The 16,995-nt window shown below is 38.8% G+C and overlaps 1 protein-coding gene across 15 annotated transcripts in view; it reads right to left on the bottom strand.

Annotated features, from left to right (window-relative positions):
- RBFOX2 (RNA binding fox-1 homolog 2) overlaps nucleotides 1–16,995 on the bottom strand; it is a 289,064-nt gene that overhangs the window by 89,006 nt on the left and 183,063 nt on the right. The gene's annotated exons all lie outside the window — the stretch shown is intronic.

Genomic DNA, 16,995 nt, shown 5'->3' with positions numbered 1-16,995 from the left:
CTTTCTAAAATAAAACCTAAATCAGGTATTGCTAATTAATTCTCTTCTTATAATCCTAGATTCCTCAATGCCTACAGCTCAAGTCCCAAACTTCTGCATGGAAATTATCCTCCCTGCATAATTCAGCTATTTGGCTCCAGTTCTTGCCATCAAATATTTACTGAGTACTTACCATGGATTATTAGACACTTTGTTCTAGGTGCTGGGGAAGAGTGATTAAAAATACAGGGTTCCTGCCCTTACAGAGTCTATCTTCTAGGGGAGAGATGGAAAATGAACAGGCGAGTAAAACAAGAAACAGGAGGAGTGGTGTGGAGAGAAACTAAGCAACAAAGTGGGCAGGGGAAAATCAGTTTGGAGGGGCAGAGAACCCTCTGAACTACTGACTAGATTTTATCTTTCAATATTTTCCCCCCAAGTATATTCTAAAAAGCTTTTGGTATTTATTTCCAGGGTATTTTGGGTAATCTATTTTTTGTTTTTAAAGTTGATTTTTATTTTTATGAAATTATACATGTACATGATAGTGAACCCAATGGATACAGAAGAATTTATGACAGAAAACGGCAGTCTCTCCACCCCCTGCCCTCCTTCCCTTTACCAGTCCTCTTGGGAACGACCCTCTGTTAACGGTTTCTTAAAAGGCAGAGGCTCCAAGGCTGGAGGCTGTCTAGAGCATGTGCTCAGTTGCTTGGCTGTGTCCAGCTCTTTGGGACCCCGTGGACAGCAGCCCGTCAGGCTTCTCTGTCCATGGGATTCTCCAGGCAAGAATACTGGAGTGGTTAACCTTCTCCAGGGTTCTTCCCAACCCAGGGACCAAACCCAGGTCTCCTGAATTGCAGGCTCCCTTAGAGTTACTGACTCCTCTCACCTCTCCAGACTCAGATGTCACATCAAGCTGCAGATATGTGAACACAGAGAGTAGGACTTGGCTTCCCCAAGAGGCCACTGAAGGGGTCAGGTGTGGTAACCGTTTGAACAGCAAACTTTGACCAAAAAGTGGGATGAGCAGGAGGTGAGAGGAAACGAGTAGATGAAAACACAACCCCATACTCAGGAGGATGGGCAAGAGGAACAGTAATCTTAAGACTCTTAAGACTTCTACGGAAGCCAAGGCATCAGCAATGTCTTTGCCCAACCTTTCTCCTTTGTTCTCTCTCCCCTTTCCTCGTCCTGCTTTCCTGAGATTGTATTCCCCATAAAGTACTGTCTCAGCTCTGTTTTTAGGGCACATGGGCTAAGGAAATCATCTGAGACTTATCTCTTGTGTTTTCCATCTTTGCATCTTGAAGCTTGCATTTTGGGAAATATCTTTACTTTCTTTCCTTTCGTGGCCTGTTTTCTTTTGACTATCACATTCTTAATCTCTTACGCTCTTTCACATTCTCAAATTGTTCCCTCCTCATTGTACCCAGTACTGGTTTTAGGCATGCCTTCTCTTCTTTAACCTTACTATGTTAGTTAGAATGCTTCTTTAAATTCTCCTCTGCCCCCTGGATTAATGTTTCCGTTAGGGTTAGTTCTTCTTTTTGTTTCTTCTCTTCCCTTTCATGCTGAAAGTGTACTGATGACCCAGGTATAAAACTTGGTTAGCTGCTGGGGTTTCCTCTGCTATCCTATAAGGAAATCTGTTCTCTTCCTGGGTCTCCTCCTAGAATTTAAATTCTAATTGGGAACTCAGTGTGAGATAAGGAAGAGCACGGCAATGGTTTTCAGGCTTCTTTTCAGTGTATGCAACGACCTCCTCCTAGGCCCCAAATATCAGATTAAAGAAGGGGTGCCAATATTTAATACAAAAAGTTAAATTTCGCCAAACATTTTTGATCAATTTATTTGGAGTTAAACAGCCTGGGGGTTTTGATTTTCCCTTTCTTTTTTTTTTTAATGCTGGAGAAAAGAGGCAGCAATAGTAAACAACTGGCTACTTTCACTGGGAAGGGGCTGGAAAGGCTACATTGAGGCCAAGCAGTTGAATCAACCCTTGTAGAATGCAAAGGAAATCCCTGTTGTCCATCCCTTCTTCACCCCTGCTCTGAACCCAGAGCCTCTCGGGGTTCCTGCTAGGCAAACCAGCTTCCACACCACTCACAGCCTCCTGGTAATAACCAGCAGGCTTTAGCTTCTCCTTCATTCGATTGGTTCCTTTTTGCTTTCTTTTAAAGAAAACTGTTCAACTTTTATTTATAACAACTCTTCACCCTTTTCTGTTAGTGTTTGTTGTTCTTGGTTTATTTCTTTTTGCACTTTTATATTGTTATTTCAGTGGAGTCTTATAAGAGATTTAAGGCAAGTAAGGTATCTATCATTCTGACCCAGAGGTCATAATTTATTTTCTGGAAAGGATTTCAACCATAAGTAAATTACAGAATTCCAGCTTCCTTTTTCATTTTGAGAAAGGACATTGGTTTAATGGACTTCTATGTTTCTTTAACCATTTAACAATACTAAGATTTAGTAAAGGCAAATGAGAGAAGTTAAAGGAAGATGAGAACTGTTTAGCACAATTGTAAAAACAGCCCTTTTACTTACACTTTAGATACATTTAGATTTAGACACAATTAGATACATTTAGGTTACAGGAAGTAAAAAAAAAAAAAAAACCTCAAAGAAGAGCAGAAACAGATGTGCACTTTACTTCTAGTCTTAGTCCAAGAGCCACGCACAAGTACATCCAACACCATGTGCTAAACATTATTCTAAGTCCTGAAAAACAAGGCTTTCAACGGTCTAATCGCTCTCAAAAAATTAGCAAAACAAAACCCAAGTATTTATCAATTAAAATGAGTAACTCTTCATCTTCCTCCTTCTTCACAAATGTAGTGGTGGCCAATATCAGAATGCAGTTTAAAGGAAGGAAAACAATTCCCATTATTCCACTGATCTCTTGACACACAAGTCAGTAAGGTACACCACAGACCCCCCACCCCTCAGGAATGGCAGTGAAATATAAACTAATGGCTGCAGTGTTTATTCCTTCCTCAAAATGAGGCAAATAAGTCTAGAAAAGAAACTAAAAGTCCTATGTTGGGAGAAGTCATGAAAAAAATCTATCATGGAGAAATCGTCATTACTAACCAGGAAAACCTAGTCCTATCTCAAAGTAAGGGAGGATATTCAGCTTCAGAAAGGTGGCGTGCAAAAAACCAAGAGCGGAGATCTAAAATCAGTTCCCGAGAGCACTAAAAAGAAGCTATCTATATGGATGTGAGAGATGGACTGTGAAGAAAGCTGAGTGCCGAAGAATTGATGCTTTTGACCTGTGGTGTTGGAGAAGGCTCTTGAGAGTCTCTTGGACTGCAAGGAGATCAAACCAGTCAATCCTAAAGGAAATCAGTCCTGAATATTCATTGGAAGGACTGATACTGAAGCTGAAGCTCCAATACTTTGGCCACCTGATGTGAAGAACTGAGTCACTGGAAAAGACCCTGATGCTGGGAAAGACTGAAGGCAGGAGGAGAAGGGGATGGCAGAGGATGAGATGGTTGGATGGCATCACTGACTTGATGGACATGAGTTTGAGCAAGCTCCGGGAGTTGGCAATGGACAGGGAAGCCAGGTGTGCTGTAGTCCATGGGGTCGCAAAGACTGGGACATGACTGAGCGACTGAACTAATAGACTTTAATGATTGCTTGGTAACAAAAACACTCCCAGATTTCATTCTACATTTCCTATTTTCAAGTCAAGACAAATGCTCAAAAAGGAAACAAACCCAGAAAATCTTCAAGCATTTCAAAGGGCACATTTATCTCTTCTTGCTTATAATCTTTCTTCCTTAGAACTTCATTATCACTATCACATCAACTAGACTATCCAGCTTCATTCAAGAATAATTTTCCAGCAAAGAATGCCCAAGACATGTGAAGTCCAACTTTTAACTCATTTTCATATTTTCCCCTCTAGGAATGAGGGGCATACAGACTTCATATTTTAGCCTCTACAGACAAAGCATCTTTTATTGAAGGCCTGGAGGTTTCTAAGAAGATGTTCTGAACGGGGGACCTAGCTCCAGGTCTGCTGTACTAAGCTGTGACCTTGGACAGCTCATTTCCTCGGGGGTTCTGTTTCCTGATTAGTAAAGTGAAGCTCGTTACAGCTCTTAGTAAAGTGAAGCTCATTACAGCTCTTAGAACCTGATTCTGTGAGAAAGAGACCTTAACCAAGGGACAGAATACAGTGAAAAAGAAGAAACACCAGTTATACCATGTGATGCTGTGTTTTCTTCTGTAATAGTCAGCAAAGTGCCATTAAAAGCTTACCTGTTTCCTTGCCCAAAATGGCTAAGAGCTGCTCAAAAGAGCCAGTGCTTTAATCTCTCTCTTACCCTGTACAAATGCTCCCATGTGAAACACTAAACTATCAAACTGTAAGAGCTGAGATAAAATTTTAGGAACTGAAAGTTATGTATAGAATAGTTAAATTGATCAATTCTATACTTAGCCCAGAGGAACCTAAGGCTCTAAGAAAATTAACAGACATTTCTCAAGGTTCTGGCTAAAGGTAAGTTACAGAGATTTTTCTTATGTTAAAGAAAAAGTTAAATAAATATTAAGGTCTGTATCCTTCATATGATACTTCAGGTAATGGCTGTCATTTAAAAAAAAAAAGGATAGAAATAGCACAAACGCTGGAATAAGCTAAATGTGGATTCAAACCCAGGTTTTGCCATGTATAGTTGTATGACTGTGGACAAGTCACTTAACTTCTCAATTCCTCAATATTTTTATTTGTAAAATGAAAATAGCTACCCAGTGGGGTATCTACAAGAATTAACTGAGAGCATGAATACAAAATTATTCGCTTTTAGCTAAAAAAAAAAAGTAGTAGAAATAATAACTACCTATTGTGAAGGAAGAAGAAAAAAGGGGGAAAGAATATACAGTCCACAATATAAACGTAAGAGCTGAGTTATAACTTTAAAGTTCTTTAAGTTCTTTTTCACACAACAGCAATATCACTACCAATGTCGGGGGGTAATGGTGTTTGGTTCATATTCTTTTTACTAAAAGCTTTATATAAAATATAGGCTAAGTGAAATGAACCCAAACACAACACATACATTCCCAGTTTTTCCAAAATGTCTCCTGGTTCCTCAAGAGAGAAAATGTTACAGCTACATTTGGCTGAATTTCTGTTCACAGTTACTGCACTACTAAGTGACAGGCAACCATTTCAACTCAAGAAAGCTGCATCCAGAGCCACACCACTCACTTTCTCTAGCACATGTTTAGTTCAACAGCGCCCCCGCCCCACTTAAATGTCTAGATAACCTGAAAACCATTTAAATAGCAATGGCTGAAAGCCTGAAGGTTGCTTACTAAAGGATTTCTAAAGATCCATAAATATCAGACCAACGCTCATCATTCTCACTGTCCACAGCGCCATGCCTTCTCCACTGCTGAAGGAAGCAGATGGTTCTCTGACTGTTCTCCCTTCCTCTTCTGCTAGGACTGCAATGACAGGGAAGCACAGGACAAAGGCATCTCTCTCCTTTTCCACAACAGACCACAAATCACGCTCAACTACAAAAACACAGAAACTCTATTCTTCCTGTGATCTTATCTATGTATTCTTAAAAAACTATTTTTTACCTGTGATTAGATCAGTCCTAGACTCTCTCTGAAATTATTCCACCACTGAGTCTCACTCACTTAATACTCAAAAATTTGCTTCTAGATCCACCTAATATCTTACTAACACATACACACACAATATGCCATAGCCTCCTCTCACTCCTTCCCTTTCTGCCAAACTCCCCAAACTAATTCTTTTCTCATCTGAACTTCTAAAGGTACTTTATGGACATCAAAGCCATGTAATTTACCATATTCTACCTTGGTATTTTAATTATTCTTTTGCATCATATGCATTCTTCTCCAACACTGCTTGAAATTATTGTTCAGCTGATTTTTCATTCATAAATCAGGAATACATTAAATGAAACATCATGTAATTTTTTTTTTTTTAAGTAAGTGTTCTCATTTCTGCTTTCGATTAGGATGGAGTAACGAGGACAAGATTTATCTTGCCACCTCAAACGACTAAAAACAGAAAAAGTACATGAAGCCTGGAGAAAGTTCTCACGATGTGGCACAAAAAGGGAAGCCAGGCAGTGGTCTCCATGAGATGAGGAGATAAAGCTTCAAGTCCAGGGAAGTCAAGACAGCTAGAGGTCACAGGGGAGAGCACTGCAGGAGAGAGAACGGCACAGAGAGAATTCTGAAGACCCACACAGGGTTCCCCTCAAGAACTCAGTTAAATGATAGAATATGTGAGAAACTACTGAAAGAATTGACGGGAACAGTGCTAAGAGCTCACACAGTGTCAGAAATAGAGCCTGTTCTCCAAAATGAGAGTGGAAAATCTGATAATTTAAAAAGTTACAGTACTAAGAAGAGTCTTGCCTCAAAAGTGAGGTAGACTAATAAACACAGCTCTGGTCCTATCTAATAAAACTTAAAAATAAGTCCTGGAAGGATTAAACTATTTCTAAGAAAGTCAGCTGTGTTGTAGACAAAGCTCAAGAATATTTATAAGCAGAAAAAAAGAAAAAAAAAAAAAAACCAAAACAACCCAGCTAGCATCTAACAAGGTAAAATTCACAATGTCTGGTATCCATTCAAAAATTACCACGCATTCAAAGAAGCAGAAAAATACAACCCATAATGATAAGAAAGATCAACCAATTGCAACTGATCCAGAATGAATATAGATGTTAGAATTAACAGATGACATTAAAACATCTGTATTCCACATGTTCAAAAAAACTGTATGTTAAAGAAAATTGAGCATGTTAAGAGACATGGGAGATACAAAAAGATCTGCATCAAAATTCTAAAGATGAAAACTATATTATCTGAGCTTAAAAAAATTCTATTGGACTAATAATGACAAATTAGACATTGCAGAAGAAAAGATCAGTACACTAAATACAACAGAAACCAACAACAGAAACCACCCAAAGGAAATACACAGAGAGTAGAAAAGACTAAGAGCAACGAACAGCAAGCCTTGAAAATAGCATGGAATGGTTATGGTCTAATAGATACTGGTGATGACAGCTTTTTTCAAAATTGAAGAATAGCTGATTTACAATGTGGTGTTAGCTTCAGGTGTACAGCAAAGAGATTCAGTTTTATGTAGATTCTTTTTCAGATTCTTTTCCACTATAGATTATTACAAGATATTGAATACAGTTTCCTGTGCGGTACAGTAGGTCCTTGTTGTTTATTTTATATGTAGTAGTGTGATCTGTTAATCCCAAATTACTCATTTCTCCTTTCCCTGCCCACCACCTCCATCTTCCCCCTCCACTGCCTCCCTAAACTTTTTAAAAGAATCTACACCTGGTCATCTTGAGTGGAAAGAAAAGGGAGAAAGAGACAGCTTGCAGTCAATATACCACATTTGGTATACTTATTACGGGTTATCAGTCCCTAAAATTTCACTGGCACCTTTTCACATTCTTTGCCTTTCTACACTTATTGGAGTCATACTCTTTCCTTTCCTCTTTGCTGACCTCTCAAGCCAGAGCGCCTATGCCATTTACCCACATTCTACCTTCTGGATATAGGCAGCCTTCCACTGGAAGATTTACAAAAGATTTGTGTGTTCCCCAAACAGCTGTTTGTGCCAAAAGTCCTCCTTTCTTCTTATCAAATAAAACATCCATTTACAAGATGACATTATATTTTAAGTATTAACTGATTTAAGTAATAAACACAAGAATATATGTGACTTTAACTCTTCTGGTTTGAACTTGTCAAGAAGTAACAAGTTAAAATTCATTAATTCAATCAAGAAGTATTAAATTGAACTAGATATGACAAACAGGCGATACAGTCCCACTCCTAAAAGAAGCTACAGTCTGATGGAAAAAAACAGACAAATGTATTCACAATTAGAGTAACATATACTATGGACTAAGAGAACAATATAGACACAATGCCAAAGAAGCACAAAAAAGGACAACTCTATGAGACAGGGCGAGTTTTCTGAAGTGGGTGACACCTAAGCTGAATCGTTAAGGCAAGAAATACATCATGTGGGAGAAAGTAATAACATGAAAAATAATATATTAACATGAAGAATTATATGAAAAGCAGGAAGGTACAAAATATGACCTACTTGGGGAATTGCAAGTGGTTCAGTAGAGTGGAGGGAGAAAGCAAGTAAGGAAAGGAAAAGAATCGTCAAGATTTCTAGGAGGAAAAGAGAGAGAAGCAAATCTGTTACCTGTCAAAGCTACTAGAAACCATGTCCCCATCATCAAGTTAGATGGGAAAGCTTCCCCTCTACTAAATATCAGGGTGAACTGCATCTCTCCAAGTCAGGGGTTGGCAAGCTATGGCTTTCATCCAAAGCTGGTCCATCACCTGCTTTGGACAATCTGAAAGCTAAGTGTAGTTTTTACATTTTCAAATAGTTAAAAAATTCAAAAGAAGAATATTTTGTGGCACATGGAAATAATATGACACTAAAATTTCAGAAGTGTTTATAAATAAAGTTTAACAAGAACATAGCCACACCCATTCACTTACCAGTCCTGGATGACCACTCTCATGTCACAACAGTAGAACTAAATGGCTGTACCAGAAACGGCATGGCTTGAAGAGCCAGAAAAATTTACTATCTATCTAGTCATTAATGGAAAAAGTTTATGGATTTCTGCTCTGAGTCTTTCAAAATCCCATCTCCTTCAATTAAATCTCAGCTTATCTGTTAAGAAGTTCTTATAAGAAACCTCATAATATTAGATAAAAGACTAATTATATTATTTGTGGATATAAGAATATTATTTTTCAATTTCATGAAGTAATTACTGATTTCCATTTCTGTATTTTTTTCTTAAGTATTCCTTTACATATGAAATATCAAATTTTGATTGCGGAACTTTATCCTGCAATTCTAAATGAATTAAATATCTCTAGTTATATGATTTCAAGTTAAAAATTTTAAAACTGTATTTCCTTCTGTTAATAGCAGTCGAGCTGTACTTATTTCCTGGGTCATTATTAAATAAATGTTATTCTAATATTCTGAAACTGATAGATAGCCTCTGAAAAAATTCAAGAGGAATGATGGAAAAAATAATGTATCAAAATATGATAATCTAAGATTATTTCTAAAGTATTTGATTTATAATAAGTATTATTAAATCAGAGTAATTTCCCAGGGTTTAATTTATTTTTTTGGATGTGTTTTGCTTCTATTCTCAATACAAATAGAACATCATGATTTACTGTTGCTATCGATTTAAAAGACTCTATAATTCCCAATTTTGGCTCTTCAACACTTTTTTGATACAATTTCAAATCTCAAAGAGGGTGATCAAATTTATTTTTGCTGATTTTTAATATGTCATTTGTTGATCCAACTGGCATCTTCAAAACAGAATTTTTTTCAAAAAAAAAAAAGTTTAAAAAGTGAAAATTTCAGTGTTAGTAACCTTTGAGGGATCTGGGCAAGATGTAGAAGTTAGAAGGCAGGTAGATTCTCACCAATCAGCTGACAGTGTACATTAAAATGGAGAAGAAAACAAATATTCTACTTAAGAGGTGAGGGTAATAAGTCCTTATTTTTTAAGTTGTGAATTGCTGACAACATTACATGGTCAATAGGCTTTGAAAACTGAGTAAACTCAACATGCTGTCAAAAAATAACAAAAAATAACATGCTGTCAAAACCTATAACAAAGATATGCTATTTAATAATACTCATAACTACTTAGTAATTAGATATATATGATAAACCATTCATATAAATTGTCATAATTAGACTAGAACAATAAAGACTCTAGAAACCATATGGTTTCATATCTGTGAGGAGTAATTCAAGGAGGCAGGTAAGATGAGCACAGAAAACAGAAGACCAAAGGGAACATGTAGCAGTTATTTTCAAACACCTGGGTTTCATGAAGAAGAGAGATGAAACCCCTCTGTGTGAGTCTGGATGACAGAACTAGGAAGAAGGAGAAGACAAGAATGGAGACAGACTTGAGCTCACCATGAGGAAATAAGAAGTCAATAATGAGGAAAGTATTTCAACTCTGTAATGGCCAACAATGGAGCAATTTATCTGTGAGGTTTGTAATATAATGGAAGAATATGCACATTTGGAATTAAAGGCATCTCTCCCTGGTGGCTCAGATGGTAAAGCGTCTGCCTGCAATGCGGGAGGCCCGGGTTCGATCCTTGGGTCGGGAAGATCCCCTGGAGAAGGAAATGGCAACCCACTCCAATATTCTTGCCTGGAAAATTCCATGGATTGAGGAGCCTGGTGGGCCACAGTCCATGGGGTGGCAAAGAGTTGGGCACGACTGAGCAATTTCGCTTTCAAATCTGAAACCTATTCGTATCCATTCCCAGAACTAACTACCAAGTTGCTTGACCTCTTGAATCTTAGTTTAACGTATAGGAAAAAAATGGGAAAAACACCACCTACCTCAAAAAGAGATTGGCAAGTGATATATGATATCAGTAAAACAATTTTATATATGTAAATGTGCACGTGTGCAGGTATGCTAAGTCTCTTTGGTCATGTCCAACTCTTCGTGACCCTGTGGGCCATAGCTCACCAGGCTCCTCTGTCCATGGGATTTGTATATAAAACTGGTACAAAGTAGGTATGCAAAAACAAAAGGTTATTTCAATAACAGTAATTATTAGTGGTGGTCAAGAACAGGGAAGCTGAAGCCAAACTCTTTGGTTTAAATCCTGGAGCTGCCAACTTAACTTCTTTGTATTCCTGTTTCCTGATTTCTACAATATGGACATAATAGTACTTATGAGGCTGCTGAAAGGAATTATATAAGACACTGATGATAGTGCCTAATGAATAATACATACACTATAATGTTATTGCATGTGTGCTCAGTCACTTCAGTTGTGTCCAACTCTTTGTGACCCTATGGACTATAGCCTGCCAGACTCCTTTGTTCATGGGATTTTTTCAGGCAAGAATACTGAAGTGGGTTCAGCCACACCCTCTTCCAGGGGATCTTCCCGACCCAGGGATCGAACCTGCATCTCCTGTCTTGCAGGTGGATTCTTTACTTCTGAGCCACTGGGGAAGCCCAACCTATTATTATGTAATATCAGAAAAATAAATTCATTTAGGAATTCCTTGTTATTGCAAGTATTCTATCAAAGCCTTGAACATGTAAAGAGATGGAAATTTCAGAAGTAAATAAGAGAGTCTCACCTAAATTTATTCATTTACAGAGTCAACAAGTATTATATGAATATGTAATACTTACAAGGGGCATTAGAGCACAGTGGTTAAGAGTACAGATTCCTAAGCCAGTCTGTGGATATGAATCCCCACAGTATCTCTTAGTAGCTTATAAACTGGGGCAAATTACCTAATCATGGTATTCCTCAGTTTCTTCTTTTGTCCTATGAGGGATAATTACAGGGCTGATGAGGGGATTCAATGATCTCATGTAGGGACTTCCCTGGTGGTCCAGTGGCTAAAACTCCATGCTTCCAAAGCAGGTGGCCTGGGTTCAATCCCTGGACAGGGAACTAGATCCCATCCACATGCCTCAACTGAGTTCCCAGGCCACAACTAAAGATCCTGCTTGCCACAACAAAGACCGAAGATCCCGAATGTTGCAACTAAGACCCAGTGCAGCCAAATAAATAAATGTTTTTAAAAAATGAGTTAATGTAGGTAAAGTACTTAACACAATACTTGACAGTAATACATCATATATAAAGATTAGCTGATTATTCTTTTTTTTTTTTTTTTTTTTTTTTACTATATGACAGGCACAGTTCTAGACACAACAGACTTCTGACAGGGTCCCTGCTTCAAAGACCTTACATTCTTTGGAGGGGTGGGGTAGCACTGATGATAAACAAGCAAATAATAAATAATGACAAACAAAAACATCATTGATAAAAGAAAACAGGTTAAGGGGCTAGGGAGAGATTGGGGAATTTGAGTTGAGTTAGGGAAGTCAAAGGAGAGCTCTTGAGAAACCTTGAAGATGAGCAATTCTATGACTGAAGAGAAAAACAGAAGGAAAGGTTCTGAGCAGGAGAAGGCAAGACATGTTAAAAGGAATAGCAAAGATGTCAGTGTCAAAGGGTAGCAGGAGATAAGGCTGGAAAGAGACAGCCAGGTTCCCGATCACTCAAGGCCTTAAGAGATCAGAGTGAGGACACTGGATTTTATTCGGTGTCTGAAGGGAAACAAGGTTTAAAGCACAGGAGTGACAAAATCCAACGTGCACTTCAAATGACTCACTCTGCCAATGACCTCTAATGAATTATTTGGCTCCAAGGCTTTCTGAATATAATCATTCTACTACTAATGGTGGTTTAGTTGCTAAGTCGTGTCTAACTTGTGCAACCCCACGGACTGTAGCCTGCCAGGCTCCTCTGTCTCTGAGATTCTCCAGGCAAGAATACTGGAGTGGGTTGCCATTTCCTTCTCCAGGGGATCTTCCTGATCCAGGAATCGAACCCGGGGCTCCTGCATTGCAGGCAGATTTTTTACCAACTGAGCTAGGAGGGACATTTTGCGTTTTTGGGAAATGGAAACAATACGTCAAGACAGCAGACTGAAGTATTCCTGACTGCTTGAAAGTCAAGCATCCAAATCCAATAATGAAACTGCTACATTCAAAACAACAAAGCATTTACTGCAGGAGAGCATTCCATTTGTGCTTGTTAGATTTCACATATGAAGTACTGTTTAGAAATGTTTGAGAAAGATTTGACAGCAGTTTTGGAATGTTGGAAAAAAATAAAAAAAGACTGAGAAGTTATGATTCCAGAAGGGAATGCTTGAGATATCAACAACATAAGATTCCAGAGAGGAACTATACACCAAAAGGAGGGCTAGAGGGCTGTATCATCACCACGATAACACACAGAGATGACCAAGAAACAAACCAAGGTAAGAACGACATGAAGAGAAATTAAAATGTGAGCACTCCGTGAACCAAAAGTCTGAAGAGAAATGAGACTGTTTCCATGTGGCAGGCGATCTTTTGGAAGTGAGTCTGAAGATTTTCAGGGAGAGATCAGAACAATGGAGGAACAAAACCAAGACTTTGAGCTGAGCCACTGACCAGGATGAGGAGTGGCATCTCCTTTTCAACAGGGAGGTGTCCTCCACAGCAAGACAAACTTGAACTGCAGACTGTCAAACACTAAGCTTTCCTAGTCTCAGCTGCAAAACTAAGCAGAAGGATAAAGAGAAAAAATTTAGCGAAAGGGTCAAAAAAATGTGTGTGTTTTGGGGGATGGGAGGTGATCAAGAAGAAAAACCATTCGATATGTCAAAATTGCTCAGATTTATGGGATTCTGGGTATCTTTTATGGAATTCTAGGTATCTTTTCAGGGGAGCTGACTAATTTTTAGAATAGCAGTGTTTTTCAAGAGCCAGACTTGGCCATGGCAAGGAAACGGTTATAAGTGAAGATATGTAGCAACGTAGAAGAATTCTGAAAGAAACCAAAGCTCTGGAAAAAGTGAGGCTTTTTTTGGGTTCATTGTAAAGGAACATAAATTAGTCTCAAACCCACAATCTCCACCTACCCTCCAACTTCCCAGAGTCCTACGCAGCCCACAGCAAGTGGAAGTGTGCCAAGACCAACAGTGTGGACTGAAGCTCTGTGGATGAAGGGTGTGATGGGCTCCGGTGGACCTGGCGGGCAACCCAATGGGATCACTTGAAAGCAGTGCCACAAAATGGAGACTAAATAATCACTGAGGACAGTCAAAACGCACAGAATATGGGGCACGCTGAGCAAAATCAGAGGGCAGATTCCCTACTCCAACCCATTAAAAAAAAACCAAAACTAAACCAAAAAAAATCCAGATAAGATAGGAGAAAATGAAACAAAGCAACATATACCTGCCCCCTTACCTGCCTTTAACTAAAGCATAGAACACCCTCCCTCTTCTCTCCTCCCAGCCACCCTGGAACAGAACAGGGGACTAGCCATAGCTCAGGTGAAGACTTAGGCCATCTAGCTACACAGAGGGGAGACGGCAGACAATGGAAGTGGTGATTCATTACAAAAGAATACACTCCTAGCAGCCTGCTGCCTCATGGGCTCACTGCACTATTTAAAGGAACAGCAACCCCCTTTCCAACCTCCCTTATTCTTAACACCTTCCCTCCTCTTGGTCCTGATGGAAAACAGATTTTGAAGAAAATGCCAGCAAAGCACTGAGCTGTCCAAGAAAGGGAGGGCTTTGTGTTCCCCAGAAACTGGCAGTCTTACTCTAGAGAAGAGAACAAAAATTTTCTTTCACTGTAAAATCTTCCTCTCTGTCTAGTATACTTTCCCTTTCGATAGCAAATAGGTATAACCTTTTCTTATTAATTGGAGTTGAGGCCATTTACAACTTTGCCTAATTTGACACGTATTACAAGGATGATTTCTCTTCTCCTTCCTTTTATTCCACACTGTTATTTTCATAGACGAGAGGAGATGCAATATTTTGGTTCAGGCTCTGAAAGAAGAGAGCATCTCAGTGAAATACTCCTACAACATATACAGGAATGACAAGGAAACCTAAAGTTATTTTTTAAAAAATCACATGAGCATGTGTGTCTACTATACTAGAATTCCGTAATTAAATGGCCATCCGCTTTTTTTCTTTTTAAAGCAAAACTTTGATAACTTATTGCAAATAACTGAGCATTATAAGCCAAAAACAGGTCTTATGAAACCAGAGCATATATAACAACAATGAGTGCACACCATGCAGCTGCTGACACAGATCTAAACATGTGATGAAAATGTCATCCACTGAAGGCCCTTCACCTTCTTCCACCAAGCAATGGATGGAAATGGGATACAGACATGTTAAGATCAAACATGTAAAGAACCTAGGTGACAAAATGGTGAAAACATACCTAAATGCCTTTCCTAATATACTTGCTGAGATATCAAATACCACAATGAACTGTTTGATAACTTGAACCATAAACAATGCAGGCATTTTCTACTCAGAAAGCTTTATGTGACAGATCATTATCAAATATTGGGATCCTATGTCTGGCTCAAAAAACCAAAAACTAGCCTTTCACCCTCCCCCCAAAACCCCCAGAGAACAAATAAAGATTTGGCCTGTTTGGCTACTTGCTTCATTTTTTTCCTAGGTTATTAACAACTATATATGTTATATTAACATAGAAAGTGTATACAAAAAACAAACACATTGGAATACCAAAACTTCGTAAATGTGACATTCTTGTATTTTCTATTTGTATACATTCAGAATGGGAAAAACTGAGCTCCTGCTTTCCCTTCAGCATTCACACACACACTGAGAAAATCATTAATGAGTTTCACTCATCTATTAGAATTCTTAACCACCCCAAACTCCTTCTTTCCAGTTTCTACCTATCTCTTCTGCTTCATTCCTAAAATTATAGTTTCCTTAAACACTGATTATTAAGACCAAGTTATTAAGTGTGCAAACGCTTGTGCATTCTAACTGGGGCTTGCACATGCTTACTCAGCTCCTCTAGAAACGAAGGGGACAGGCTCCAAGAGGTCACGGAAAACCTCTGATTGTAAGAAGTCCTAGTTTAGGTAACACTTCCATTGACTTAAAAATATATATAACAAAAGTCATATTTACATAAAAAAGTACATATATAATGAAAAGTCAAGTAGTTGAAAAGGCTCCAGTAATAGCTGAGAAAGAAGAGAGCTGGTACCCTCTAATACGGTCAGTTAATGAAAACTGAATGAGGGCTCCAAGGTTAAGAAGTATCATCTACCAAGCAACAAAGAGAAACCAGAAACAGGTTCTCTCTTTTTTTTTAATTTAAGCATATTTCAAAAGAGTTAATCAGGTTCATGACAAAGGGATAAGAAGTGCAACAGAAAATATTTCAAGGGTTTCTCCCCTTTCCAGAGGAGGGAGGGGTCTCTTAATAATCTCCAAACTCAAATCTGTTGAAAAATTATTTTGCAGAGACATATTCTTTGAAACTTCCCTTTCCTCCAGGTCACGTTGGGAAAACCTCCCTAAAGCTTTACCTCTTTCCAAACAGCACTGCGGGGCATTATATAACATTTAACGGAACAGGGCTCCAGCTCCTAAAATCATGCCTCTATCCAGATAGCCAGCTGACTCTCTCGCCCTCCGGTGGTGACTTAGAGAGGAAAAGAGACAAGAGAATACAAAAAAGGGGGGCAATCTCCTTAAAAGGAAAGCACTGTCCAGTGATGAAATTTCCCTACAGAGCATAAAACCTGGAGTGAAACGCATCCTAAGTCTGAGACCAAAGGATATGAAGTTCTACAATGCAACAATGCAAATAATTCTAATTGATAAATCACAGCCTCATCATTTCCTCTCAACCTATACAAAAAGAAAAACGGGGAAAAGGATCATACGGAAGAATGCCAAAAGGAAAAACAGCATCGCGAGGTAAAATCGGGGAAGAGTATTCACCTTTCTGTTTGTCAGGAATGACTTGCTAAAATGCAGATATTGCCTGGCACAAGTAAAGACAGGCAGAGAGAGGGAGGGAAGGAGGGAGGGAGGTCTTCCATTTCCTACTCCCTCTCCTTCAGATGTCTTTTAATGCCCCCGTGACTGTCACTTATACATTCAGACCTGCTCTCCCGCCAGGGAGGGCTCTAACCTGCCTGTGCTGCACCTGGATGCTTCTACGGGTCTCATGGAAAACAAACCATGCAGTAACAAAGACAAGAAAATCAAACGTATTTTTTCAAGCCTTCATTTTTAATAAGCCCTTTAGAGCAAAGGCAGCAAAACTGCAATTCCATCGCCTCTTTGGAGACACTGAAGTGAATCTGAAATCGGATTTCCCGACAACACAGATTCTTCTGCTATTCTTAAAAGGAAGTCAATCCCGCTCCCCTCTTTTTGGCTGTCTACAAGAATCTCTTCCTACCTCTGCAGTCTCTCTCTCCCTCCCTCTTCTCAGAACCAAGACAAAGAGGTAGACAAATCCCCACAGGGTCTTTCCTGAGCCACAGCTGCACAGTACA

The sequence above is a fragment of the Dama dama genome, chromosome 22 (assembly GCF_033118175.1).
Source record: "Dama dama isolate Ldn47 chromosome 22, ASM3311817v1, whole genome shotgun sequence".
NCBI classification, from domain to species: Eukaryota; Metazoa; Chordata; class Mammalia; order Artiodactyla; family Cervidae; genus Dama; species Dama dama.
This window is presented reverse-complemented; position numbering and strand designations above follow the sequence as displayed.